The following is a 27,038-nucleotide window of genomic DNA, read 5'->3' on the forward strand; positions in this document are numbered from 1 at the left end:
GATACTAAGATACCATGTTGGAGTGTGGGGAGTAGTTTGGGGCTTAGAAAGAAGTCAGCACTCTGTATGGACCAAAATTTAATAATATTAATCTCCTTGAAATGTCCTGATCTGACTGTTTTACTTTTAAAAAATCACCTTAAAATGTTTATTGGTTCTCCCTCTTTTTAGCTTCTCAACTATCTACAAATGAGTTCAGATCTCAGTAGTTATAGAAAAAACTTTTCCTTGATCCTTCTATTCCATTGTGGTGTGGTTCCTTACAGGTTTGTTTTTCTTTCACTTCTAAATTTCTTGAAGTTTACACTTATTACCTCCACTTCCTAAGCATTTATTCCCTTTATGATCCCTAGAAATCTATTATCCAGTCCAAATGTTCTCTCTGAAAGGTCACCAGTAACCTACTAAATCCAATGTTTATTTTTCATTCCAGGTACATCCTTCTTGTCCTGCCTGCAGCAGCTGCCACTGTTTACCAATCTGTAGCAGCTGGGTCATGGAGAGATCTTCAGGGATTCTTGACTGACATGTTTCCCTGGGTAAGAGGGCATCTAGTTTTTTTTTAACTGCCTATTATTTTAAAACCCAAGTCCTATTTTTCCCTTTCCATGCAAAGGGAGTTGTGGTGGTGGTAATACTCTCTCTCTCTCTCTCTCTCTCTCTCTCTCTCTCTCTCTCTCTCTCTGTCTCTTTCTCTCTCTCTCTCTCTCTCTCTCTCTCTCTTTTTTGTACTGCTAGAGAGGAACTGGAGAAGGTAGTAAAGAAAAGAAGATGGGAATGAGTTAAAGGAAAAAAAGAGATACTGAAACATGCTTTGACCCTGTATTGTATAGCCATGTGTATGTTGTAACATTTGAAGTTCCACATAAACAGGGCTTAAGGGACACTCTGACTAGGTTCCTACAGCATTGCATAATCTTAAAGCTAAAAGAGACCATAGAGAACAAAGAAAAGTATTTGACAAAACAAGAAAATTAGTTTTCTTTAACTTTCCAAATACTTTCTTCTCCTATATGTCTGGGGATCATTATAGATGAGTAAAACCGCAAAGTTCAAGATTTGAGGTAGGGTTAGATAAACATCTCCAAAAGTTGAATGTGCAAGGGATGCTTTCCATCCTGTTGAGGTTGTCAAGATCATATTGTTTATAGAGTTGTAGTTCTAGAACTGAAAGGGGCCCTCAGAGACCATCTAACTCAACCACTACATTCTACAAAGGCAGAAATGGAGACTTAGGGAAATTTAAATGATTTGCCCAAGGTCAAATAGAGAGTTTTGGAGGCAAGATTTGAACCATGGCCCTCTGGCCTGAGAGACAGTACTTTTTCCCACTAGGTCCAAACTGCTTAAGTGCGACTTGACCAAAGCCACACATTTCCTCTTCCCTCTGTTCTTGGGAAACTGGCATTCACCAGTGAAGAGAGGAGGACCCTGGTCCAGATTCTCAGCTGTTCAAAGTCTCCACCCTTGTCTTGAGCTAGTCTTGCCCATCCATTTTTAAGGACTGAAAATATCTGGCAATCTTTTTCTTCTCCCTTTCTTTCTACTTCCTGATTCCAGCAGAGAATAGTGCCAAAATCCCGTCTGACAGAGGCTGTTTTATTTCCCGCCAAGATTAGAGGCCTAAGTGCCAGAAATCTCACAAGGAAGTCCATTCCCATGAGATCTTTGGCCCAATTTTAAACACTGGATAGACTGGAATATCTCCTATTATACATTTGAATTTTGAGATGTTTATCTGAACCTACCTCAGACCTTGAACTTGAAGGGTATCCACAACAATCACCAGTAATATAGAAGGAAAATAGTTGGAAAATAGAAGGAGAATGAATAGAAAGTTGATTTAATTGGGGGGGGGGGGGAGGGGAAAGGAGAAGAGCTACTATTCTTTTCAGCTAGGATTCCGCAGAGAGGCAACACTCAGTAAGGGGGGTTAGGGATGGGTTTCTTCATGGCAGAGCGGTTTGGATGCTATAGTGTGAATACTGAAAGGCCGTCTTGCCTCTGATCAGCAGATGCATGAAGTCTATTATGTCAATAATCATCTGAAAATGTCATGAAATTCTGAGATTTCAACACGTTCCCCCCTCCTCTCTTTCTCCTTTTAAAACACAGCTGTGATTTGGGGGCTAGCTTTCTCGGAATCTCCATTTGATATTGGCAGAATCGGTGTCACTGAGGACTCCTCTTATGTCCTGTCACATTTCCATGTGAACAAATCTCATTCTGCCGCCGATGCCTGTCAAGTTTCACTTTGTTGCAAAGATTTTTCAGGGAGCTCTGTCTTTAATAAAGGGGGCGGGGGGGGAGTAAGAGCTGGAACTACTAATTTGGTTTCTTTAAAAGGCATGTATTTTCATGCACATTAAATCCATCTGTTTGTGAAATGTATGCTTTTCTACAGGGTGTAATTTGATAAAACCCAAAAGAACTTGGAACTCCAAACTGGAAGCTGAAATAGACAAAGTGGCTGGGAATTTCACTAAAGTCGATGGGGTGGAGGAGGGGGAAATCTACCAAATCATATTTTTAGAATGCCAAAAATGGTAAAAATAGCCATGATTGAAATAGAATAGTGTTCCTAGTGCAACATTCATTCATTCAGCAAGCATGGATTAAGCACATGTATTGAGGTGCCAAACCCTGTACTAGCCACTGGGTTTCCCTCCAAAAAGGGAAGGAGACAAACATTTATTTGGTACCAACTGAATACCAGCACAGTGTCAAACATTTTATAAATATCATCTCATTTGAGACTCGCAACAACCCTGGGAGGTAGAGGCCATTATTATCCCCATTTTGACCTTTAGGGAAACTGAGTCAGGTAGAGGTGAAATGACTTGTCCAGGATTACATATTCAGGAAGTGCCTGAATCTAGATTTGAACTCAGGTCTTCCTAACTCCAGTCCTAATACCCTATCCATTGTGTGACCTACCTTCCTCTGACAAAAATGAAAAAGTTTACCTCCTCAAGAGCTTACATAGAAATAGATAAATAAATATAAAATATATACAAATTAAACATAAATCAGCATTCAGTAGAATATAAATTCCTAGAGAGGAAGGACTGTTTTATTTTATTGTGTGTATATCTCTAACTCCTAACTCAGAGCCTGGCCTATAGAAACCTCAAATATTTGCTGAATTGAATCGACTTATTCAATTCACCAAAATTAATACTGACAATTAATTATTAAATTTTAAAGTAATTCATTAAAATTAATGCTAATAGACAACATTTATATTGTACTTTGCAATTATTGTCTCATTTGTTCTTCCTATCAACCCTGGAAGGTTACAGATGAGGGAATGGAGAAAAACAGGTTAAAAGACTTGCTTAGGGTCACACAGCTGTAAAAGGATCTGAAGCTGAATTTTAAACTCAGATATTCCCAACTCTAGCACTGGTTTTCTATCTACAGTGTTACCCCAACTGCTCTCTTCCTCCAAATTAATAAAATGCTGCATATAGAAGAGGTTATAAAGATCCCCTAGTTTAGCCATGTCATTTCAAATAGGAGGAAATTGATTTCCAGAGAGAAGATAAAAGTCAAATACTTCCTATGTCCTTCCTAGGTCCCATGTCCCTTTATTCTCTTTTAGACTTGAAAGAAAGAAGTCCTTGTCCTCAAGGAATTTCCACTCTAGTAGGCACTAAGTCACTCCATTAGAAATGAGCTCATCAATAAGTCTTTGTTAAGGCTCTTGTCCAATCTCCAAAGGATATGGCAAAAAATGACAGGAGACTTGCATCCAGAGGACTTAAGATTTAGAATCAGATGGGACCTTAGAAGTTAATTTAGTCTCCCCCTCCCATCTTGTTTTATATGCAGGAAAACCAGGTCTAGACAGGTGGAATAGTAGGTAGAAAGTAACAGAATAGAAACTTGAGCATGACTCAAATTTCAGCCTCTTCTCACACCACAATAAGTTCAGTTTCTGAGACGAATCTCTTGTGTCACTTTTGATGAGTCCCTTCCTCTATCTGGGCTATGGTTTCTGTAAAATTTACATTTCTGTAAAAAGAAGGGATGACCTAAGATTATTTCCAAGGTCTTTCTAGCCTTGACAAGTCAAAAATTTGTGTCTGGATATGAAGCGGAATGGAGCCAATCACATAAGTTTGGTGTTGGTTCCTTTTATTAAAAGGAAAATGACCTGTTTTACCCTAAGGACTGTGGGACTTTTTTATGTGACTGCAACTGACACTTTCCATATGTGCTGTCTCCCACATTGGAATATGAGTTACACAAGAGTAGGAACTTTTTTTGTTTTATCCCCAGAACTTAGCCATGTGCTTTGCTCAAAGCATTTAATGCTCCAAAACATTTAATAACTTGTTAGGCAGCTAATCTGAAGTCAGGAAGACTTATTTTCCCCTAAGTTCAAATTTGACTCCTGACATACTAATTGTGTGGCCCTGGGCAAGTCACTTAATCCCCTTTGCCTCAGATTTTTCATCTGTAAAGTGAGCTGGAGAAGGAAATGGCATATCATTCCAGTATCTTTGACAAGAAAACCCCAAATAGGGTGATGAAGAGATGGACATGATTGAACTGAATGAACAACAAAAAAGTTTAATAAATGAATCATTCATTCATTCATTTAAAAAAGAAAGAAAAGAGGAGGAAGGGAACAAGTGTTTAGCAAATGAGATATTACACAGCTCTGGAACGTAATAGATCTTTAATAAATGCTGTTTTCCTTCTCTTATTGAAATTGAATTAATTAAATTTCAAGTTTTATCAACATTCCTGTAGTCTACAAAAGCATGGGTGCTTCATTGGAATGCCTAAGTTAAATTTTATTTAACTTAATGGCAGTGTATTTTTGTTGTTCTTTTCACCAATGAACTTCAAATAATTGATGTCTTTGACCCTGCCTACACATAAATAAATCAATACACAAAAATCAATTAATAAGTAGTTGCTAAGTGCCTTCTTGCCTAAGCTAAGGCAACATAGATACCAAGACAAAAATAAATGTTCCCTACAATAAGAAAAGGGAATGAACAGAATTTAGAAGGTTAGATCAGACATATTTGTCGAATTTCTGGGCTACTGTTCATAAAAATTCAAATTTTTCACAATTGTGATGAGGGACAAATCATGTAAATTCTCTGAACCTTAGGCAACTCCCTAAGACTATTTACTAAATTACAAATCTTCATTGGAGGGTATTCTCATCCTGACAAAATAAAATTGTCATATCTCAGTAACAGATGCACTAGAGAGATTGCCATATTTCAATAACAGATGCATTAGAGATCTCTCCACTTTACTTGATCTGTCTAGACCTTGATTTTATAGACTACAAAAATTTTAGAACTAGAAGTAACCTTGAAGATAACTGGGTCTAAGCCTCTCCTTTTACAGATGACAAAACTGAGGTCCAAAGAACTTGAAATCACATGGGTAGATGGTAGTCTTCTGATTCATTGTTCCCTACTCTCTCTACTTTTTCACTTATCTTTACTGGAAAAAGAAAAAAGAATAATTTAGTTTTTGAACTTAATTATATCTATTGCTCTCACCAAAGACCCTGGAGTCTCCTTGGGTGCTATGTTTTTCACATTATATCTCACTCCTTAAGAATGAGATATCTCACTATTACATTATAAGAAAGATTGTGAGAACCCTTAGAATCAAGATGAGTCTTCATCAAGATACAAATCACATGGGAGCAAAGATTGGTGCAGAAAATTGATACAAGTTGTGTTGAAAGTCACCCTTGGGAGACAAGAATAAAGGGTTTGACTGATCAGAACAATGACTTGGAAAGCTTTATGAGAATAGACATCCACTTCTCTACATCCATATTTCTACCAAATATGATACTCCGGTCATCTTTTTGCTCCATCTAGCAAAATTTCTAGACTTATTTTGGGAAAACTCAATTCAAAGGATACTTTCTTTTTCCAAGGAGGGCTCTTCTATCCTGTTGATTTTTTTCAAGCACCATTGACTTGACTACTCACTCAAAACAACTTCATCCCAGAGACTAGTTGGGAATTTTAGAGGCTCAAGTTCATTGATTGAAAGCTGAATGGGAATTTAGAAGTTATAGAGTCTAATTCCCTCATATTACAGATGAGAAAGAGGGAGGGCAGTGACTTCCTCGATGCTACTCAAGAAATTACCCAAGGTCACTTAAGTAATGTGTCAGAGTTGGTATTCAACCCCAAACTCTTGATTCCATATCCATTGATCTTTCTACAAACAAGTACTATCTTTTTTCATTTTTTTTGATTGTGAATATTTTCATTCAGTCACATCCCACCCATTTCTGGACCCTGTCTTATTTCATCTGGCTATTCAAGAAGTGTGTGCTCAAGCAGATGTGCTTTTGAACACAGAGAAGTAATAATAACTCACATTTATATTGTAATTTACAGCATACAAAGTGCCTTTATTAACCCTCTCAGGTAGATTGTATACTATAATCCCTATTTATTGGAGGAAACTAAAGCTCAGCGAGGTTTTCTTCAGATTATATAATCATAAAATCTCAAAACATGACTTAAGTTTGTCTGGTCCAATATAGGCCTGAACAGACTTTACAATGTCTTTGGAAAGTATCTATCTAAAACATCGACAAAAGTGTCCAAAAGCCCAGGGTCAAATATAGATTCCCAGGAAACACTACTATAGGTGAACATGGATATGATCAATCCTCTTTGGGCCCAGTCATCCAGTCAATTCTGAATCCTTTAGTCTCTATTGTCATCTAGGCTATACATTTCCATCTTGTCCACTTACGGATATCACGATCTGAGGTTTGAGGTCTTATTTGTCTCAAAGAATTTAATGAAGCACAATGGAATAGGTATTGTATCCATAGGTGGAAGTGGCTTCTGATCTAAGGTTTGCAGATCTAGTCCACTACATAGACCAGGAATTCACAATAGCCATTGCTCAGCTGCAAACCAACCCCCGCCCCCCAAAACAACACAAAACCAAAGAGTAAATACTAGGACAATGCTCTTTTCAATATATTAAACTGTATCTAACTATATCATAGTTGGTTTATCAGTTTCTGACCAATTTAGATTATGCTTTCAGATCTACTCCTCTCAGTTATCTCCACAGTCTTTGATTTATTTCTAATTTTTAAATTTCTAGATTTTGCTAGCTAAATAATTTTTATGATGACTCATGCTAACTCCAATCTTAAGTTTTGCTTTGTCTTCTTTTAAATTTTTTTTTTATTTTTTAGATTTTTTTGCAAGGCAATGGGGTTAAGGTGGCTTGCTCAAGGTCACACAGTTAGGTAATTATTAAGTGTCTGAGGTCACATTTGAACTCAGGTACTCCTGACTCCAGAGCCAGTGCTCTATCCACTGCGCCACTTAGCCACCCCAAGTTTTGCTTTGTCTTCACAGTTTATCTGATTACTAGGTACTTTTCCTTGATTTTAAATCCTTTCACCCTCATTTTCTCAGCATCCCTTACTCTAACACTTCCCTTCAGTGAGGCAGCATTTATAAATAGCCAATTATGAAGTTATTTATAAACAGGCATGTACAGGAAGGAAACATATTTCCATGACATTTTAAGATTTACAAATTACATTCCTTATACTATACATTAGTGGTAGTATAGGCATTTCTCTTTTAATAAATGAGGCACAGAGATTTCCCTAGGATCATATGGTAAGTGCCAAATACAAGATCTGAAACCAAATTTCTGTGTACTATGAATTCCAACTCTTAATAAGGCTCAAAAATAATATAAAATGTTTTTAGAATAAGAGAACAATTTAGCATATCATAGAACCATAGCATTTTAGAGTTGGAAGGTACTTTATAGGACATGCCAGAGCTGGATACTAAAAATCACTCTGCCCAGAGATTGAATCAGATAAGAAAAGGATAAATAGCAGCTAAAGTCACAAACCACAGGCAGATTAGTTCAAGAATCAAAGAACAATGAGACAGAAAAAAGTAGATATCACATTCAAGAATCAACTTAGAATCAACAGGTTAGAGATTCATTTCTATTTGTTTGACATTACTGGCTTAAGGGATCTCTAGAAACCAACTAGGACAATTCCATCATTTTACAGATGATGAAACTGAGACCCAGAGTAAAGTGATTTGGACAGTGCACTCACCAGACTTAGAATCAAGTGATGGATTTGTGAGCTAACTTTGATCATTATAGCTTGTGTTGCCTTGGGGAAGTCACGTCCCCCTTGAAAGCAAAGTTTCCTCATCTATAAAATAAAAGATTTGGACTAGATTTCTGGGCTTTTCCAACTTGTTATTGTCTGATATGATAAGCAGATAGGTATGGGGAAAAGGAACAATTCCCTGAGGGAAAAAAATTTAAATTTATTGTGAGAAATGATCAAGTGTCTGTAAGCAGGGAAATAATATGAGCAGAAGTATAGTTCAAGTAAATAATTCTTGCTCCTATCATCTCATTGATATGATCACTGCAGACTTATTTGGGAGGTCCAGAGAAATCCCTTTGGATTATTTTCCTCCACTCTTTTTCCCCTTTCCTAATATAATAGCAATGTCTAATGAGGAATAATACAGTTCTAAGATTTGTTAATGCCACAGCTTCATGTTTTCTTCCATCCATCAGTTTAAGCACATATATAAATCTAAGGAATTTCAAAGGGAGTCTTTAACCCCCAATTTCTGTGGGTGATTTAAACTTTTTTCTTTTTCTTATATTTAACAAAATTATTCATTAAGGCAACGGGGTTAAGTGACTTGCCCAAGCAATTAGTAAGTGTCTGAAACTGGATTTGAACTCAGGTTCTCCTAACTCCAGGGCTGGTGCTCTATTCACTGTGTCACCTAGTTGTTCCCAAACTTTTTCTAAATAAGGAATCACAATCAGAGTTGAATATAATGGTAATAGTTCCTTTTTTAATGGAAAATTTATTTGTAACATTATGATAATTATTTCATTGCCCTAACAGGTAGCCCATCTGACTTAAATATTTGAAATCATCAGAGAGAAAGGTAGGTTATCTTCTCTCACAATTTTGATATTTTTCTTGTGCATTAATTTCTATGTATCAACTAATTAATTAAATCAATGATTCTTAAGTTAATTAATGTCTTTTTTTATTCCATCCTTTCCAATCCAAAGATCAGCTTCCTTGGAAGTGGAAACATAAGACAGGCTAATTAGTTCCACTTGATTTGAACTGTTGACAAAGAATATGGAGATAGTGAAAAATTCAGATCTGGTGCTGAGGGAAGGTAGAAGAGAACTAGAGATTTGGTGATCATCAGCTCAGGTAGTGAATGAAATCACAGCAGTGAAGGGGTTTGCTGAGTGGGAGACTATGGAGAGAGAAGAGGATGGAACACTGCAACACCCATGTTAAAAAGGATCAGAAAGATGGAGAGGGTCTTGTGAAGAGAGGAGTGGTATGAGAGGAGAACTATGAGGGTTTTGTGGCCTTTGAAAATAATGGAAGAGGGAGGGTATCTAGGTGGAAGTGCTATCTTGCTTAGAGCTCAAAGAAGATGAGGTCAGAAAAAAGATCCCTGAATTTTGTCTATTTCTGAATAGTTTCAGTATAGTGGTGGAGAGGAAAGATAGTCTACAGGGATTTAAGAGAAGAATGGTGAAGTAGAAGAATTGGAGTCAAATTGTCTTGAGGATGAAGTGAGATGGATGTCTTTGCAGAGCTCTGCTTCATTCAAATTCAAGTCACAGGTAAGTCAAGATATAAGTGTGAAGTCATTGGTCCTCTTCAAGAGTGAAGGAGTAACAACAATACTTAAATAATAATTTATTTTTCCAACTACATGAATGGTGGTTTTCAACAAATCATTTTTTTGCAAGGTTTTGAGTTTCATATTTTTCTCCTTCTCTCCCTTCCCTTCCCCCCTCTACCTGACAGAAATCAATCTAATTTAGGTTATATATGTACAAATATGTTAAATATAGATCCATATTAACTCTACTGTGAAAGAAGAGTCAAATTAAAATGGGGAAAATATTAGAGAGGGAAACAATAATAATATATATGACAACTTTTAAAAACTGAAGATAGTAAACTTTGTCTGCTTTTAAATTCCATAGATCTTTCTCTGGATACAGATGGTATTTTCTATCACAAGTCTTTTAGAATTGCCTTTGATTAATGTACTGCTAAAATGAACAAGTTCATCATGGTTGATCATCATCCCATGCTGTTGTTAGTATGTATAATGTTCTGCTCATTTCACTCAGCATCAATTCATGCAAGTCTTTCCAGGCTATTCTGAAGTCCCTTCCCTCATGATTTCTTATATGTGTTCTATCACATACTTATACCACACTTTGTTCAGTCATTCCCCAATGGATGGAATCCCCTCAATTTCCAATTCTTTGCCACTACAAAATGAGTTGCTATAAATATTTTTGTACATATGAGTTTTTTACTCTTTTTTTGTATTCTCTTTGGGATATAGACCTAGTAGTGTTATTGCTGGGTCAAAGGGTATGTACAGTTTTATAGCCCTTTGGGTGTAATTCTAAATTGCTCTCCAGAAAGGTTGGATGAATTCACAACTCCACCAACAATGCATTGTTATTTCACATCCCCTCCAAAATTGATCATTTCCTTTTTAGTTACACTGGTCAATCTGATAGCTGTGACTTGGTACCTTAGAGTTATTTTAATTTGCATTTCTCTAAACAATAGTGACTCAGAGCATTTTTTCATTTAACTATAGATAGCTTTATTTTCGTCAACTGAAAATTGTCTTTTCATTATCCTTTGACCATTTATCAACTGGGGAATGACTTGTATTATTATAAATTTGACTCAGTCCTCTATATATTTTAGAAATGAGTCCTTTGTTAAAAACGCTAGTTATAAAAATTGTTTCCCAACATCCTTTAAATCTTGGTTGCATAGTTTTATTTATGCACAAACTTTTAAATTTAATGTAAGCAAAATTTTGATTTTGCATTTAATATGTTCTCTATCTCTTCTTTGGGCATAAACTGCTCCTGTTTTCATAGATCTGACAGACAAACTATTCATTGTTCTCCTAATTGGCTTATGATATCACCTTTTATGTCTAAATCTTGTACCATTTCAACCTTATCTTGGTATAAGGTGTGAGATGGTGGTCTAGGCCTAGTATCTGCTACATTATCTTCAGTTTTCCCAGCAGTTTTTTTATAATCAAAGAATGATTTCTTATCCCAGAAGGTGGAATCTTTGGGTTTATCAAACAGCAAATTACTAGTCATTAAGTACTATTTCTTTTATACCTAATCTTTTCTACTGAGCCATCACTTTATTTCTTAGCCAGTACCAAATAGTTTTGATGACTTATGTTTTATAATATAATTTTAGATCTGCTGAGGCTAGGCCACCTTCTTTTGCATTCATTAATTCCCTTGATATTCCTGACCTTTTGTTCCTCCATATGAATTTAGGTACTATTTTTTTCTAACTCAATAAAGTAATTTTTTGGCAGCTTGATTGGTATTGGTTCTGAATAAGTAATTTAATTTAGTTATATATTAGCTTGGTCTACCCACGAGCAATTGAAATTTATCCAGTTATTTAGATCTGATTTTATTTGTGTGAAAAGTGTTTTTTTTTTTTTTTCAAGGCAAATGGGGTTAAGTGGCTTGCCTAAGGCCACACAGCTAGGTAATTATTAAATGTCTGAAGTCAGATTTGAACTCAGGTACTCCTGACTCCAGGGCCAGTGCTCTATCTACTGTGCCACCTAGCCACCTGTGAAAAGTGTTTTATACTTGTTTCATATAATTTCTGAATTTGCCTTGGCAGGTAGACTCCCAAGCATTTTGTGTTGTATCCAGTTACTTTAACTGGAGTTTCTCTTTTTATCTCAAATTTTGATGATTTATATGGGTTTATTTTATATCCTGCAACTTAGCAAAACTTGCTAATTATTTCAAGTAGTTTTTTAGATGATTTTCTAGGATTCTTTAAATATACATCATATCATCTGCATTATCTGTCAGTTTTGTTTCTTCATTACCTATTCTAATTCCTTCAATTTCTTTTTCTACTCATTGCTAAATCTAACATTTTTAATACATTACTGAATAATAGAGGTGATAACAGACAACCTTTTTACACCCCTAATCTTATTGGAAAATGCTTCTAATTTATCCCTATTACATGTAATGCTTGCTGATAGTTTTAGATAGATACTACTTGATGATATTTGTCCTTTATTCTCAAAGAAGACCATGATATCAGGGAGGTGACATCCTAACAAAGCTTTGAATTGGATTTGAGTGAGGGGGTGCTGTGCTAAGTCACCAGCCTCATTTTTCTCCTCCAAAGTCATCTGGGTTCAGTGGTCAGATATAAATTGGGACAATCGGAGATGACCCTAGATATGAGACAATCAGGATCTAGTGACTTGCTCAAAGGTCACACAATTAGTAAATGTAAGGTAGAATTTGAACTCAAATCCTCCTGAATACAAGGCCAGTACTTACCTACTGTGACACTTTACTGCCTTTAGACACTGCTTATCATTTTAAGGAACACTCCATTTAGTCCTATGTTCTCTAGTGTTTTTTTTTTTTTTTAGTTTTTGCTTTTTTTTTAGTTTTTGCAAGGCAATGGGGTTAAGTGGCTTGCCCAAGGCCACACGGCTAGGTAATTGTTAAGTGTCTGAGGTCAGATTTGAACTCAGGTACTCCTGACTCCAGGGCCAGTCCTCTATTGACTACGCCACCTAGCCACCCCCTCTCTAGTGTTTTAATAGGAATGGGTGCTGTATTTTTTCAAAAGTTTTTTCAGCATATATATTGAAATAATCAAATGATTTCTGTTAGATTTGTTATTGATATGGTCAATTATGCTAATAGTCTTCCTAATATTGAACTAACCCTGCATTACTGGTATAAATTCTATTTGATCATAGTGTAGTCTTCTAGTGATAATTTGCTGTAATTGCTTTGCTAATATTTTATTTAACATTTTTGCATCAATATTCATTAGGAAATTGTTCTATAATTTTTTTTCTGTTTTAACTTTTCCTGCTTTAGATAACAGCACCATACTGGTGTCACAGAAGAAATTTGGCAGAACTCCTTCTTGACCTATATTTTCAAATAGTTTATATAGAATTGTAGTTGGTCCTTGAATGTTTAGTAGAATTTATTTGTCAATCCATCTGACCCTGGAGATTTTTTCCTTAAGGAGTTCATTGATGGCTTATTTAATTTCTTTGTCTGAGATGGGTTTTTAAGTATTTAATTTTTTCTTCTTTTAACTTGGGCAGTTTATATTTTTGTAAATATTCATCAATTTCACTTAGAATATCAAAATTATTGTCATATAGTTGGGCAAAATAGCTCTGAACTATTACTTTAATTTCTTCCTCATTGGTGATGAATTTACCTTTTTTTCATTTTTTTTTAGGTTTTTGCAAGGCAATGGGGTTAAGTGGCTTGCCCAAGGCCACACAACTAGGTAATTATTAAGTGTCTGAGGCCAGATTTGAACTAAGGTACTCCTGACTCCAGGGCTGGTGCTCTATCCACTGCGCCACCTAGTCACCCCTACCTTTTTTCAGTTTTGATGCTAGTAATTTGGTTTTCTTCTTTCTTTTTTAAATCAAATTAACTAGAGGTTTATTTATTTCATTTTTTTTCATAAAGCCAACTGTTTTATTTATGGATTCAATAGTTTTTTACTTTTAATTTAAAAAAAATTAATTTTATTAATTTTAATTAATTTTAATTATATTTTTTAATTTCTCCTTTGATTTTCAGAATTTCTAACTTGGGATTTAATCGGAAAGTTTTAATTTTTATTCCTCTAGCTTTTTTATTTGCACATACAATTTGTCGATCTCTTTCTCTATTTTATGCAATCATTTAGAGATATAAAATTTTCTCTAATGACTGTTTTGGCTGTATCCCACATGTTTTGGTATATTGTCTTGTCATTGTCTTGAATGAAATTAGTAATTATTTCTTTGATTTGTCATTTGACCCACTCATTCTTTAAAATTACATTATTTAGTTTACAATTAATTCTAGATCTATCTCTCCATGACCTTTATTGCATGTGATTTTTATTCAAGATCTAAAAAGGATGTATTTAATATTTCTGCCTTTCTGTGTTTGATTATAAGGTTTTTATGCCCTAATTCGTGGTCAGCTTTTGTATAGGTGCTATGTACCATAGGAAAAAAAAAAGTATATTCCTTCCTATCCCATTCACTTTTCTCCAGAGTTCTATCATATCTAACTTTTCTAATATTCTACTCACCTCCTTGTTTATTTTATGGTTATATTTATCTAATTCTGAAAGAGGGAAGTCAAGGTCCCACATCAGTATAATTGTTGTTGTCTTTGTCATCTTTTAACTCATTTAGAGTCTCCTCTAAGAATGTGGATGCTATACTGCTTGGTGCATATGTGCTTAGTATTGAAATTACTTCATTGACTATGGTAATTTCAGGAGGATGTAGTTCTTCTTCCTTATCATTTTTTTTAGTTTTTTTTTTTGCAAGGCAGTGGGGTTAAGTGGCTTGCCCAAGGCCACACAGCTAGGTCATTATTAAGTGTCTGAGGCTGGATTTGAACTCAGGTACTCCTGACTCCAGAGCCAGTGCTCTATCCACTGCACCACCTAGCCACTCCTTCCTTATCATTTTTAATGAGATCTATTTTTGCAATTTTTTTTTGTCTGAGATAAGGATTGCTATCCCTGCTTTTTTCACCTCAGCTGAAGCATAATATATACTGCTCCAGCCTTTTACTTTTACTCTGTGTGTATCTCTCTGCTTCAAATGTGTTTCTTGTAAGCAGCATATTGTAGAATTCTGTTTTTTAATCCACTCTGCTATCTGCTTCTTTTTTATGGGAGAGTTTATCCCATTCACATTCACAGTTATAATTACTAATTTTTTAATATCCTCCATGCTATCACCCCTCCATTTGTACTTTTTTCTCTTCTTTCACCATCTTTCCTCACTAGTGTTTTGTTTCTCAATACTGCCTTCCTCAATCCATCTCCTTATCTCCAAGGTAACTTTCAATAGAGCCTGATTTTCTCTGACCCTTCTTCATTTTGGGGTTTGCACTGGGCATTATCCCAAGGTTCTTATGTTGGGGAGGGGCTGGCTTGTAGACCTTCAGCATCAAGAACCCTAGAGGCTTGCTTACTGCTCTGAAGCTGAGAAAACTGAGGGTTTTTTTGGTGATTAAGTGACTTGTCCAAGATCATACTTTGGATTTCATATGTTGAAACATTATAGGTGTAGTAATCTGGACAACTTAGATCATGTGACTCCAAGTCCAAAGCTCTTTCCACTGAACCAATTTGTTTCCTTTCTTTGTCCTATCCAACCCTACTTCAAATCACTTCCATTGTTCAATAATCTTTTATTTCTTCAACACTTATCCAATCCATATTAAAAGGAGACAATGATACCTGAATTTCAAGGGAAATATTTATTAAGAGTTTACTGTATATAAAGCACCCTGCCTAGTGCTAGGGATACAAATAGAAAAATAAATTATAATAATAGAAAAGTTAGTAATGGTACTAAGAATTATTGTAAAGCAGGGAACTTCAGTCATTTTACTTATATCTTTTCAATGTTTTAGGTGGCATCTGCAGTATAAAGAGAGATGAGAAGAAAAAATAGGGAAAATGAGATAGGGAGTCAATAAGAGTAAAATCATAGAATTGCTCAACAGGTGTCAGGACCCAACTGAGATTATACAACATGAATTTATAGTGTGTGAAATCAACTTAATTTTGTGACTCTCCAGTGACTCTCAGCAACTCAAGAACAAAAACAGAAAACAGATGGTGGGGCTTACCCTTGGCTGAGGATTAGTAGGTTGAGAATGGTGATAGGCAGAGAGATCCTAGGGAAGTGGCCAGTGAATCACTAAAATGTCAGGTCCTGGGGACCAGTTTAGATCTGGTGACAGATAAAGCCAAAACAAAGAAGATTTGGATCTAGAAGACTAGAGCGGGGACCAAAGGCAGATTTGAAACTGAAGCATAAATTTAGTTAAGTGGGAAACAGGGTGAAATAGAAGAATAAGGGGTTGGGGTTGGAGATGCACATGTCAAGGAACTGGATCTGAAAGTTGGTCCAATTGTATTAATGTTCCCAGATATGAGGTGGTAAAGAAGTTATTGGGAATGAGAAATTTGAAGCATGTGGCTAGGTTGTTAGAGCAGTCATTAACAGATATGAAAGTCCCTAAAGATGATGGAGGGCACAGTGTGAAGAAAAAAGGTTTTGTATGAGTTACTTCAGTCCTTCAGAAAGTACAGAAAGTGATCTGGACATAGATGATGACAACCAGGTGAGGAAGAGAGTATACATAGATTTTTATGACCTCTGCAAAAGAAAAGTTTATTGAGAAAGAGAGATAGAGAAGTGGTCAGAAGAGGCAGTGAAGAATAATTAATATGCTCACCCTTCTTCCTAGTTGTGTAACTACAGGGCACTGACAGAATAATAGCCTTTAATGAATAGATTTTTGGAAGAATCTAGTACCTTCAGGGAAAAACCCAAATAGAAGTAGATTTTCCAAAAATGTATATCTGAACTTATCATCTACTCCTCATCATGCTCAGCAAACACCAATGGTTCCTTGCTATCTTCAGGATCAAATATAATGTTGTTTGTTTGGCATTTAAAGCTCCTTGTGATGCAGTTCTAGTCTTCTCACATATAACTCCCCTCCACACACTCTACGATCCAGACATAAAAGTTCATTTATAGAATATATGTATATCTTATTTCACTTATATATATATATTCTGTGTGTGTGTGTGTGTGTGTGTGTGTGTGTGTGTGTGTGTGTGTGTGTGTGTGTAGTCTACTCCATTATAATATAAATATCTTAAAGTCAGGAAATGTCTTTGCCTTTCATTCTTAGAGCTTAGCAGAGTGCCTGACATGTAGTGAATGTTTCATTGAGCTTATTGTTTAATGAAATGATTAGGGGAAAACGTTTTAAGATGAAAGGGAGTTTGTTAAGAATACAGCATGGTTTCCAATGGGGATGATAAGTTTATTTTTCCCTCCCAAAGAAATTAACAAGCAATTCAAGAACTTGAAAAATTAGAAGCAATTAAGTCAGCACTAGGGCTTTTTCCTACTTTGCTTTTCCCAGTGGAAGAATAGGTGATAGCCATGAAACAGTGTAAAGAATACTGCATTTCAATACAACCAGTGCATTGGGCCTGAATTTCTAATATTGCCAATGTATTCTTTGATATTAAGCATCATTTTATAATCCATATGCTGGTAACCCATATTCTTTAGTGTCTCCTTATACCATTTTCCATGTAATTCTTTTTTTTCCTAGGAAAAGGATAATAATTTGTTATTAATACATTGATTAGTTTATTTTTTTCTAATACAGTAAATATGTTATCAGGAGAACAGGATTTATGGAGGAAGTATCATACAATGCATGTGAAAGTTGGAAATGATTTTAGCAATAAGGTGATTTAATTCTCCTCATTTTTGTAGATAAAAAAGTGAGAACCAAGGAAGAAAAGTGATTGACCAAGGTTTCTTGAATCCAGTGCTTTTTTAAGCATCAAAGGAAGAATAAAAAGAAAGGAGAAGAGTTCCAGGTACAAATTTTACATATTTCATATTTGATCAGTATCATTCCATACATATTCTCATTTATTTTATTTTTATTTTTTTTGTAACTGTAAATAGTAGCTGAATTGGGCCTTTTTTAAAATGGGAAAAAAACACAAGAAGTGGGGAAAAAACTTTCAACATAACCACTTTCAATAGTATTCTAATAAAAAATATCTAGAGCCAGTGGGCCTGAGACAAGGATTATTAGGAAAATGGAACCTGGGCAGGTTCTATTTGATAGTTGTAAGTTTCATTCCAAGCAATACCAGAAAGTTTGGCCCAGTAACTTTGGGTTTTTTCTTCTTCTTAATTAAAATGCAGAAATATTTCAAAGAATTAAAGCATGTTTCTATCAGTCTTTAGATTAATTATAATATAGGAAATCATCTTACATCCAGAATTTCTGGTAATCTCTCATTATTAATGATGTCTTTAGGAAGCAAATATTTGGAGTGTTATAAAGAATCATTGTTAACGTGCTATAGCAAGGTAATGTTGTTGACATCCAAAGTCCAGTAATTCTATTTTAGAGAACATGTCATAACCCCAAAGCCTCAGAGAATGATATTTAGTAGAGGAAGTTTGTACAAATTTACCAGGAGAAGTGTCAATAGAAAGTCTAAGTGTGACAGAGTACACAAATAATAAAGGGACAAATGTTAGCAGGGCTGCCTCTTACAAAATGCCAGTACTCAAGAGTATACTCTACCTCACCAGTCACTATCAGGAATAATTGTTATTGACTTGGTTTAATTTAGACTGTAATGATAAGACACTGACCTGCTGTTGGAGCCAGAAGGTAGCTAGAGAAATAGAGGAGGAGGAAGAATGAAGATGATAGAGGAAGTTTCTGAAAGATGGCTCAGTGAGTTGCTATGGTTAATCTTACCTCTGTTTTATCATCTCCAATGCAAAGCAAAATAATACCAAAAATGCCTGCATTTGAAGTCTGGGAAGAAATGGGGAAAAACAGTTTTTTTTTTGGGGGGGGGGAAGCTTTTGTAGAGATAAAATTCAAAGACAATTATAATTAGAAAAGATAAAAATTGTGAAAAATAACTGTACTAAATATCTCTAATAAAATTCCAATACTCCATACCTTCAGAGAACTGAAACAAAACTGTAAGACTTAGAGCTATTTCATATTGTCAAGTGGTCAAAAGATACAGACTAGTAGTTTTCAAAATAAGAAAAATGAATTATCAAGAAATATCTGAACATTTCTTCCTAATAACCAGTAATTAGAAAAATGCAATTCAAACAACCATAAAGGGCACCTTTGTTTGAAGGCAAAATTCAATGTTGGGGAGTGAAAAGTAGTCATATAATCTTCATTGTTCATAGAATTGTCCAACTATTCTGATCAGCTTTATGACAGTTGAGAATACCTCCCAGGGATTTGTTTCTGGCAATATACTGTTTTATCATTTTTATCAATGACTTGAGTAATTACATAAATGGAATTCTCTTCAAATTTTTAGGTGACACATAGCTTGGAGTAATATGCTATATACTGAATAACAGAATGAAGATATAAAAATATCTTGATAGCTAAGAATTATAGGGCTGAACCTAATGGGGTTAAATATTATAAGAATAAAAGTAAAATCTTCAATTAATTAATTAAAAAGTTTTTTTTTGCTAAGTTCCTATTATTTAACCAGGCTTTGTGCAAAACACTAAGAAAACAAAAAAACAAAAGTAAAAATTATGGTCTTAAAGACAATTACATATGTATGTATATATGCATATGTTTATGTATATACATATATATCTCTATCCATCGATCATATCTCTCTCTCTCTCTCATCTATTTATCTATCTATCTATCTATCTACAACAACTAGTTAATCAATCAATAAAAAATTATTGAGCTTACTATGGGTCTGTCAAAGAAGATACATTCAAAAGAGAAATAAGGTAATCTTAGAGAGGAAGGCACCAACAGCTGAAGGAAGCTCAAGGACTTTTATAGAATGTGGCATTTGGACCTTGTAGGGAACTATGAATTCCAAAAGGTAAGACAATTCAGAATTCTAAAAGGTAAGAAAAGAGAGCCTTTCAGGATGGGGCAATGTGAGGGCAAGGAGAACGATGGTAGAGTTTGGTGTATGAGAAACAGTACATAAACTAGAATGAATGGACCACAAATGGGGTAATATCCAAGAAGGGGGTAATAGTCAAGAAGGAGGAAGTGCCCAGGTTTTGAAAAGGTTTGAATGCTTTTGTGTTAAAAAAGTCTTTTTAAATAAAAAATAGGGGAGGGATAATTAGATAATCCTTTGAAAGGGATTTGAGAATTTTAGAAGACTGAGTCAGTAGTGTGATATGGTAGACTTAAAAATCTAATGCATTCTTTGAATCATTAAAAGAGGCAGAGTAAGGCCATCAGAATGCCACTACACTCTAATCTGGTCAGACCAAATCTGAAATGTTATGTTTAGTTTTGGTTCAATGATAAGTAGGTGAATATCTAGAGGAAAGAAAGCAAGTTTGCAGACATTTTGAATCTAGATGATATGAAACAAGAAGATTTGCAAGAAGTGACACAGGGTGAAAAAAGTAACAGGCAGAAGAACCACACATAAATCGTGAATAAAACAGTAGGAAAGACAAATTAAAATGCATCAAAATTCACATTAAGAATTGTAGAAAAAAGGGTAGCTAGGTGGTGCAGTGGATAGAGCACCGGCCCTGGAGTCAGGAGTACCTGAGTTCAAATCCGGCCTCAGACACTTAATAATTACCTAGCTGTGTGGCCTTGGGCAAGCCACTTAACCCCACTGCCTTGGAAAAACCTTAAACAAAAAAAGAATTGCAGGAAAAAGTTGGCACCATTCCATCAAAGAAAAGGCATACCTTTTTTTTTAATTTACAATTGGTAAGGAATGAAAGGAGGTCATATTCAATGTCAATTTGAAGCACACTATTGAGTAATTTTACTTTGCTTCACTTTTTAGAGAATATTCTTTGATTCTTGGGAAGCAGATTTTTTTGTGGGTATGCTTTTTTTTTTGTCCAAGTGAAATGAATTGTTAAAAAAGATGGAAAAAGAGTTTTCTCTCTTAAGATCTTCTTGTAGTGTTTGAATTCTTAGACGTGTGACTGGAAGGGACCTTAGAAGCCATCTAGTCTATTCCTTTCATTTTTTGGTTAAGAAAACTATGGACCATGGAGGTGAAATGTTCTAAGGTAATTCAAATTTAAGACACTAGAGTCAATGCTTTACCCACTGAATTAAACATTTTTTAAGGGTCAGTTGGCATTTACAATGATCATTAAAAGCCCATTATTCAGTCCAGAGTTTGGGTTACTTTCTGCAATTCGAGTTAAAATATTAGTTATGTTTAATACTTTGACAATGTGCTGTTTAATAAAATCAACATGGCAAGATTCGGACATAATAAAAGTTGTTCAAAGAAATTTTTGCAATGACTTTTTTGATGAATGACACTTCTATCATCCTTAATTGGTTTTTAATGTAATCATCTTCAATGGGAATACAAGATGACATCCAAAGTTGTCATTATCAACATCATTACAAACAATTACGGTTATAATGATGCATTGACTATTGATAATTGCAACCAGGGGTCTATCTTGGTTCTTAGCCAAGTGACATGGTGGTGTGCATCTCAAGAATAAATTTGATTCAGACGTTAGTTCTACTCAGAAACAAATTGATCTCTCCATTTTGACCTCAACCAAAACATTCTCCATTTTACCAGATTAATGTTATCAATTCAAAGATCTTATTACATCACTCTATAGCTCAAAAATCTTTAATAGTTTTCTCATTGCTTACTGAATAAAGTTCAAACTCCTTAGTCGGGATCTCAAGGCCCTTCTCCAATTTCATTGTAATATACCTTTTTAGTTTTCCCTTCATTCTTTACGTAATCTATAGAAACAGTCAAACTAGAATGCTCTTTAGTTTTCAACCAGTTATTCCCAACTCCTGTATTGGAAGTTCCTTCTCCACTATCTTGCCATGTTGAACTTCTTCCTATAGTAAATCTAAGATCATGCTCATTTCTTCGGGATCAAGCTCCAAAGCAGCAGGAATTCAGATTTATGTGATTGGTACAATACCCATTGTTGGTATTGATATTGTTGGTATTAGGGTACTGAATTTCCTATTCATATGTATGTTTTGGATGATATATCTTACAACTGCCTGTTGGTTGAGAACTGAGGATTAATTGAGGTAACCTAGCTGTCCCTAGGGAACAAACATGTGGTAATTTTGGGAAGAGTATTTTATCTTCTGAGAAGATCTGGAAAGACATGTTCATTGGGATAAGGTAGATAGTACCTAACCTGAATAAAAGGCCAATGTTTCTGATTTTTCTTCTTTGTATAGATAAAATGAAAGAAAACTCTGTAAAGTCCTAACGAGAGAAATTCAGAAGTGGATGTGACATACTGTGGTATGTGAACCCAAGATTCAGCTCCTGGGGAAGACTTAGGTGAATGCTAGAAGATCCCTTTGACCATTTTTGTATCTTATCATTTTTTATCTAGGCAATAGCATAGACTGACATTACCTAAGAGAATGAAGACTGTGCCCCCCAAAGTTATATTATTATAATTATTATATTAGTAGAGAGGAGGCCAAGATTGAAACAGGTACTGACAGGGTTTATCTGAATGACCCAGTGGATTTGGCATCTAAAAGATGAGAAAGTTTTTGGAGTTGGAACTAAGACATTAGATAAGACTCTTTGGGACTTGTACTTAACTTGTGTTTGATTTCTTGGGTTGCACATTGATTTTTATATGGTATCCTTTTCAGGTTTTTGCTACTTTCTGGGTGGGGAAATATATTCCTCCCCTCTCCCAAAAGAATCCTGGGCCATAAGCATCAACGTAATAGTTACAGACAGAAGTGGAGTCAATGTTCTCTCATCTTTGCTTGTTATTTCAACCTATTCTGAACTCACATCCATGTTGGGTAATTGAATCAGAACTTTTATAGTGAATCTAAGATCATTTCCTCTCCTATTCTTTCCAAAATGTCAGATTTTAGCAAAACAAAACAAAACAAAAACAACCCAAACTCACCAGGATAGCAATTATAATGTTTGAATAATAACCAACCAAGTTTGAATAATAACTAGAGGTCAGAGGTCAGAGGCTTTCAGTATTCAAATGACTTCCCTGAGAAAATTGATTATTTTGGGAAGCAATACTTTTCAGGCATCCAACATACTGTTTATATCAAAATAGTCTTTTACTAAATAATATATATTTTTACATAAATAATTTATTTTTCCAACTACATACAATAATTTTTACTAATCATTTTTTTTGCATGGCTTTGAATTTTACAATTTTTCTCCTTCCCTCCCTTTACTCCCTATTGCCCCAACAGAAAGTAGTCTGATATAGGCTTTGCATTTGTAATGATGCTAAATTTAGACTGAAACTGAATGTTTTGTGAGAGAAGAATCAGATCCAAATGGAAGAAAGAAAACATTAGAGATAATAAAATTACATAATACATAAGAACTTCTAAAAATTGAAGATATTAAGTTTTGGTCTTCCTTTAAACTTCACAGTCCCTTCTCTGGATTTTCCATCACAAGTCTTTTAAAATTGTCTTTGATTATTGTACTGCTGAAATAAACAAATCCATCCTGGTTGATCATCATCCCATGTTGTTACTAAATAATAGTCTTAAAAATTAAAAAGAATTCCAAAATAGATACAAGAATTGATCATATTTATGGCCAATATAGCTATTTCCATTTTTACTGATAAGGAAATTGAGGCAGAGAGGGTCATCAACTAGTAAACAAGCTTTGTACTATTAAAAAAAATTTCAAACATTTAAAAATATATCATATGTCCAAAAAAGAAAAAGACATAGCTTAATAAACAACTCACACATGGAAAGAAAGCAAGCTAGCCATTGAGTTTTTCTAGCAGAATATTTCCTTGATCTTCTTAGTTCAGATTTTGTGATATCATTTTTGGATCTTGGCTATAATCATCATAAAACCAGCAGTCCCTCCCTGGTCAGTCTGACCAAGTTCTTCCTCTGAATCAGTTTCTAATTTCTACCTGCATTTTTTATTGCTGTGTTTTTTGCTTATTTGCTTGTTTCAAAGTAAAAAATTATTTTTATTTTTTATTTCTTAGCATTAGAGAAAAGGGTCCAAAGCTCAACTGGCCCACCATTTGCTGAATAAGCATTCCTGTTAGAATTTTGTGAAGAAACTCTTTTGCACAAATCTTTGTTATTTCCAAATATCAAAAAAGCCTTTTAGTTTTAAATTCCTCACTAATCCCAAGTTTCTATTGTTATTTTGTTTCTTCAGCTTATGAGGTGCTTTATAATAAGATCATCATAATAACTTAATAGTATTATATGATTCACATCCTTTTAGATTGATTTTATCTCACATGACCTGGTAGAATTGTTCTGGAGACTTATGGTGATCTCATGGCACCCTGAACTTCAGCATCTTTCTTCTGGGTGATATAAGATGAAAGATAATATTTATATTCTCTTGAATGAAAAAAATTACAATTCCAGAATACTAATACTGCTTACTGATGATGAAAACTTTTCACAATATTTTGTACCTGAAAAGCATTTATATCTTTGCTTTGATTTCACAAAATGGAGTAGTGATACAAGATAAAAGAGTAATGATATAAATTTTACTTTCTTGACACCAAAAATTATACATATATATATATATATATTATGTATACATATTAACAATGTCTTTCATTTATACTATGCTTTATAACTTTCACATGCATTAATTCACATAGTCCCTACAGCAAATGTGAGGGAGGGCAGGATAGGGATAAATGTTCCCGTCTATTCTACAAAATACTAGTTCCAAATCTCAATTAACCATTATTGACCAGAGGCAAGCTTTATAGCCTACTTCCTTTACCACTATGGAACTTTAACCTGATAAACACGCCACTTGGTGTACCCATTTTCAAGGTGTCAATTGAAACTCCTTCTCTAGTCTTACAAACTCTTAAACATCCTTAAAATTTTCCAATAGATCTTTCCAATTAAAAAGAGATTTCCATTGGTGTATACCACATCCCTTCCTCCTTCCCTCCCATCATCCTAGTATAGCAAGAAATGTGATATAGCTTATACATGTACAATCATGTTACACAGATTTTTATATTAGTCATGCTGTGAAAAATGAATCATAAGAAAAAAGGGAAAAGCAAAAAACAAAATCAAAAGGGCTAAGATAGTATGCTTTGATCTGCACTCAAATTCCATAGTTCTTTATCTGGATGTGGAGGCTTTTTCCATTGCAAGTCTTCTAGAATTGTTGTTGATTACTGTATTGCTGAGAAGAGCTAAGTCCATTATATATTTGATCATCACATAATGTTGTTGTTAAAATGGACAATGTTCTCCTGGTTCTGCTCATTTCTCTCAACATCAGTTCATTTTTGTCTTTCCAGGTTTTTCTGAAAATCTGCTTGCTCATTGTTTGAAGAAATAATTCTTGTAGTGAAGGAGTCAATCATTCTCATAAAATACCAATCACCTGTCATATATGGAGCAGGCAAGCCAGTCTAATTGAAGGAGTAAGGCGCCCTGAGGAAGAGACAGGAGGCAACATGTACCAGGCAAGTCAAACCCACTATCTTGACCAGTGGTGGTGGTGTTGTTGTTGAGTAATTTTTCAGTTTTGTTTGACTCTGTGACACATTTGAGGTTTTCTTAGCAAAGACATTGGAGTGGTTTGCCATTTTCTTCTCCAACTCATTTTTCAGATAAGGAAACTGAGGCAAACAGGGTAAAGTGCCTTGCCCAGTCATATAGCTAGTACAAGCTTAAAGCCAGATCTGAACTCAAGTAGAGGAGTCTTCCTGACTTTAAACCTAGCACTATATCCATTATGCCATCTAACTGTCCTATTTTAAGCAAATATAAAACTTTAAATATTCTTCTTTTAAATTCCTTAGTTTTTGTCCCAAGATATTTTGAATTCTCACTCTGTCATCTAGCAGTTAAACTGTCTCTCCAAGTTGTAGCTGTCATCTGTGTCTATGCCTTTATACAAGTCACTGACAAAAATGTTAAAAAGCTCATTCCTTGAGCAGTGATCCATTGGGGGTTCCCCTGAGGCCTCATTCCAAGTTTCAATCAGACCATTAATGACTACTCTTTGGGTCTGGCCATTCAACCAGTTTTCTATCCTCTATTATCTAATAAAGAATAGCGTGAGAGACTTTGCCCAATGATTTTATGAAATCTCAGTAAACCACATTTATAGCATTGCCTGATCTACCAGTTTAGTAACCCTGTCAAAAAAGGGGGGAAAATGAAAAGAAAAGGTGAGTCTGTCATAACCTGTTCTCAATGAAGCTATGCTGGCTTTTTGTGGTCAATCTGCATCCTGCCCTAAGCAAGGAATATGCTTGCTAGCCCTTTCCTTTTCTTAGTTCAACAACACAGCTCTATATCCTCTTTTGAGTCACCCTTTGCATGTACTTACTTGCAAAGTCAACCTTTTATAACTGCCTTAAAAAATAATTCTGACCAACACAGTAAAAAAAGCAAAGATGAGTCATAGAACTCAACCTGTTTTGTGGGATACGTTTATTTTAAGGAGAAAGGGGAGACTTTATCCCTCCTCTGAACCCCTAGATCACTTGCAACTTGTACCATTTGTTTTTTACATTGGGGAACAATGGTTCTCAAAGATGGATCTAAATTTTGCTAGTTGAGCTATTAAAATCTCCCTCCCATATTATGTTAAAATGGCAAGGTGGAATGAATCCACCAATGGATTTGGTGTTGGAGAATCTGGGTTCATCTATTATTTCTGTCACTTGTATGAACTTGGACAATTCACATTTTTTCTGCACCTCAGTTTCCTCATCTACAAAATGAAAGGGGTGGGATTAGGTAGTTTTTGAGGTCACTTCCAGTTTTAAATCTCCTTTGTCATGAAACTTTGACTTTTATATTCCCCAGTTTCACTCTCCAGCTGTGGTTTACTATCTTTCTTGCAAGACAAAGGTCACAATCACCTTTGAGCTTCCTAGGCACAAAACTTCTCTGAATTTGTTTACTGGAAAAGTAAAGAAAGAAGAGGGTGAAAGGGTGAGGGAGAGGAAGGAGAGGCAGAGGAATGCTAGGGCCCAGGTGTAGAGGTCCGATTGCCTGGGAATCCTTTTATGTTGCCAACTTAAAACTCTTTTCAACGTGCCATGATTCCTGAGTCCAAGAATGATGTGCTGTGAACAGGAAGAATTTGTAGTGTGGAGAGAATTCCTATTCCTTTATAGTCTATATATGAGGGTCCTCCTATTTCCAAGATTCAGGGAGATTTGGTGCTTCTTACCTTGTTGAAGGTCCTACTTATTCACTCTGTGATTTAGATTTCCTTTTTGTACGTGTGATTAACTTTTTCCTTTAGTGCCTTAGGTGATTGCAATAGTGAG

General features: G+C 35.0%; 1 long non-coding RNA gene across 1 annotated transcript; it reads left to right on the forward strand.

Moving 5' to 3' along the window:
- Window positions 1-471: 471 nt before the first annotated feature.
- Window positions 472-22,047, forward strand: LOC141494880 (uncharacterized). The gene is made up of 5 exons (XR_012470571.1): window positions 472-539; window positions 8,936-8,978; window positions 9,538-9,684; window positions 17,472-17,578; window positions 21,958-22,047. It is a non-coding gene; the product is annotated as an uncharacterized LOC141494880 (long non-coding RNA).
- The last annotated feature ends 4,991 nt before the right edge of the window (window positions 22,048-27,038 follow it).

Source organism: Macrotis lagotis, chromosome 8 (assembly GCF_037893015.1).
Source record: "Macrotis lagotis isolate mMagLag1 chromosome 8, bilby.v1.9.chrom.fasta, whole genome shotgun sequence".
Taxonomy (NCBI): Eukaryota; Metazoa; Chordata; class Mammalia; order Peramelemorphia; family Peramelidae; genus Macrotis; species Macrotis lagotis.